General features: G+C 44.0%; 1 non-coding gene across 1 annotated transcript; it reads left to right on the forward strand.

Annotated features, from left to right (window-relative positions):
- Positions 1-1,677: 1,677 nt before the first annotated feature.
- On the forward strand, positions 1,678-1,750 carry TRNAR-ACG (transfer RNA arginine (anticodon ACG)). Its single transcript has one exon. It is a non-coding gene; the product is annotated as a tRNA-Arg (tRNA).
- Positions 1,751-3,952: the final 2,202 nt, after the last annotated feature.

The raw sequence follows: 3,952 nt of genomic DNA on the forward strand, positions 1-3,952 counted from the left end.
GAGCGTATATCTATTACGTGGTCTTAATGAAAATACTATTACTATTCATTTTGAAACTTTCAAAAATAACCTCATTCTAACATTCTAATAGTCATTATTACAGCTGTTCCATATTTTGGGAAATGATCCTTCGTTTAAGGTCTGTTGTGAGGTTGAAATAAGGGTTGCGAATTTTCTGCCGAATCGGATACATCTTCTGCATCGGAACTCACTTGTTCTTGTTTTTCACAATAGTCAGGCTACACACGAGACTGAGCACTTCTTTCTTTTTACCTCTCTTTCTTTGGCATTCTCTGACTTCTTGCACTGTTATTGAAAATAATGTTCTTTACGTTTAGCACACTCTGTGGTGTAGTGGTTAGCGTGATTAGCTGCCACCCCCGGTGGCCCGGGTTCGATTCCCGGCTCTGCCACGAAATTTGAAAAGTGGTACGAGGGCTGGAACGGGGTCCACTCAGCCTCGGGAGGTCAACTGAGTAGAGGTGGGTTCGATTCCCACCTCAGCCATCCCGGAAGTGGTTTTCCGTGGTTTCCCACTTCTCCTCCAGGCGAATGCCGGGATGGTACCTAACTTAAGGCCACGGTCGCTTCCTTCCCTCTTCCTTGCCTATCCCTTCCAATCTTCCCATCCCTCCACAAGGCCCCTGTTCAGCATAGCAGGTGAGGCCGCCTGGGCGAGGTACTGGTCATACTCCCCAGTTGTATCCCCCGACCAAGAGTCTGAAGCTCCAGGACACTGCCCTTGCGGCGGTAGAGGTGGGATCCCTCGCTAGGTCCGAGGGAAAAACCGAACCTGGAGGGTAAACAGATGATGATGATGATGACGTTTAGCACATGGCAATTTCATATGTGGAACAGAGTTAGATTTCAGCTTTCTCCTGCGGACTAACTGAAGTAAATCTGACTTCAGTCGTCCGGCTATGTCAGTCGGCAGAACATGAGACTCTTAATGTCAGAGTTGTGGGTTCGAGCCGCACGTTAGGCGGGAATTTGTCCGCCTCTGTGGTGTATTGGTTAGTGTGATTAGCTGCCACCCCCGGAGGCCCTGGTTCGATTCCCTGCTCTGTCACGAAATTTGAACAGTGGTGCGAGCGCTGAAACGGGGTCCAGTTAGCCTCGGGAGGTCACGTGAGTAGAGGTGGGTTCGATTCCAACCTCAGCCATCTTGGATTTGCTATACCGTGGTTACTCACACTTTTTTCAAGCAAAAGCCGGGATGGTGCCTAACTTGAGGCCACGACCGCTTCCTTCACTCTTCCTTTTGCATCCCTTCCAATCTTCCCATTCCCCCACAAGGCCCCTGTACAGCATAGCAGGTGAGGCCGCCTGGGTGAGGTACTAGTCATTCTCCCAAGTTGTATCCCCCGACCAAATATCTCACGCTCCAGGACACTGCCCTTGTGGCTGTGGACGTGGGATGCCGCGCTGAGTCCGAGAGAAAAACCAACCGTGGAGGGTAACGGGATGAAGAAAGGAAATAAATAAATAATAGTTGACCTGATGCGAAAGAAGATATCCTGGATACTCGCTCACATTTAAAATCAAGTGTCATATCTGAACATACCGTGTCTCTCAGCCTACATACGTGAATGTACAGGCCCAATTCAATCACACGAAATAATCAGGAAACCCTCCTAACCAAATATATCATTACCATGGTAAAGACGGTACTCGACAGGCCCTGTGGCGCAATGGATAACGCGTCTGACTACGGATCAGAAGATTCCAGGTTCGAATCCTGGCAGGGTCGTTACGCTTTTATTCCTACAACTCCTTGAGTCTTACATCCTGGCTTATACATTTCTGGACCTCAGATTCTAGACATGACTTCAGTTCACCTCTTCCGGAAGTGGAAATATATTGTAACGAGACCTTAACTTCTGAATTTCCGGCGTAGTGGTGGCCGGATTTGAAGCTAATCATTTTCTCTTACTACCGAGGCTACAGATTATCTTTATACCCCATTTCTCCTAGTGCATTTCTGATCAGTACGGAGATGGCAAAATGAATATATTGAACATTTATTGAACATAACAGGCGATTTTGCCCCTATACATGTTCACATACAGAGAAAAGGAAAAATAAACAATAGAGAATACAAATTTACTAACTACTGCAATAATAATAATAATAATAATAAACCACTCAGATCACCAAAAAAAGAAATAGAAGAGAAAATTATCTTATCCCCTGGGCATGTCATAAGGCTCGTTTGGACACTCCGGAAACGTGAAACCCTTAAAGTAGAGCCACCACAGCAGTCATCCTCAGAGCCTCGTGCCATGCCCCTCATTCCGTAGAATTAACACCCCAGAATCAAGAGAGTAAAACTAAAAAAGAGAATCATAGTAATAATAATAATGAAAGTAATAATAATAGTAATAATAATAATCTATGTATAAGAGTATTATTCGTAACAGTCGTTTGCTGTAGCAGTCTCTTATTCAATATTCAAGCATGCTCATCAAGTGTCCTTATTTCGTTCTGCGCTTTCGTCACTTTATTGTTACTGACCTACACCTAATCAATACTGCAAACAACACCACTCAGCATTTCAACACTTGCATTCCCACCAACTCTAACACAAACAGAAAGACCTTGCCTTCATGTAATCCCATATCATTACGCAACTCCCCATACTCAACTAAGTACACAACTCCTATCTTCCCTAGCTCATTTGAATCTTATCATACTATCCCCTTCCCTTATATACCCACTCTTCCCATATACATACGAAACTATTCCACCCCCCTACTCCCTTGTCCAACCTCTAACTCAGCCTCCTTCATTTTACTCTCGCAGGCCTTTTTTTGCCGCGCATAAATATCTGTTAAATTCACCCCCTTTTCCACACTGCTTAATAATCCATCTCAAGATTGCTTTCTCATCCCCCCTTCCCAATATTTTCCGATGCTCTTCACTCAATAATCCATGTCTTATCTCCCTCGTTTCCTCGCAATCTCTTAGCAAATGAAATTCATCATTCCCTGCTCCACAAAGTATACATCTTGTCTTATCCCTCCCCTGCATCCAACCTGTATTCCTGGGCAAACCTAAACACCACCACATCATTCCATATCGTTTTGACCTAACAACGTATCTAATATTGAACCCTGCTATCTCCTCTATTTTCGTCAAAACCTTTAACGAATTTCTCAGTCTGCTTTCCCCTAATAATTTCTGCCTATGTATATCTCTAATCCTCCTTTCCAATATCTTCATCCCTCTAACTTCTGTCTTCGACCATACCTCCCCCAACAGGTGTCCTAATCCTATCCTCTCCACATATCCCTTTATTTTTTCTAGCCAGCCCCCCCTATACATGGTCTTACATTGCTGTTCATACGCTGCCTGCAATATCTTCCCACCTTCCTGTCTTTTTAAATTCATGCAGTATCTCACTATTCTTTTTACCCCCTCTGATTCCAAATCCTCCCCACACATTAGTTCCGCCCCTGCATTTGCTGTGCACCTCGGTAAGCCCATTACTAACTTAGCAAAACTACTAACAATCCTTCTTAGTTCCTCTCTTTTCTCATCCAGCCCCCAAACTTCTGCGCTGTACAATACCCTCCCAAAAATTACCGACCTTAACACTAGCCTCAGGGTTTTATAACTGATACCCGGATATTTGGTTAGCATGTTTCTGAATGAGGCTAGGGCTGCCAATCCCCTGTTTTTCCCCCTTCTGATCTGGTCATTCCACGTTCCTTTGTCATTAAAAATAACTCCTAGATATTCCAACTTCCTTACCTGTTCCAAACTTTCTCCCTGTATTACCCAATTACCTTCTATCTTTCTTCTTTTGCCTACATGGACTACTAATAATTTAGACTTATTTCCATTAATTCTCAATCCCCATTTACTCGCAAATAGCGTCACTGCATTTAACGCTCTATTCATCCCCCCTGAAGTTAGCGTCATCAATAATACATCATCCGCAAATATCAGT

Source organism: Anabrus simplex, chromosome 3 (genome assembly GCF_040414725.1).
Source record: "Anabrus simplex isolate iqAnaSimp1 chromosome 3, ASM4041472v1, whole genome shotgun sequence".
NCBI classification, from domain to species: domain Eukaryota; kingdom Metazoa; phylum Arthropoda; class Insecta; order Orthoptera; family Tettigoniidae; genus Anabrus; species Anabrus simplex.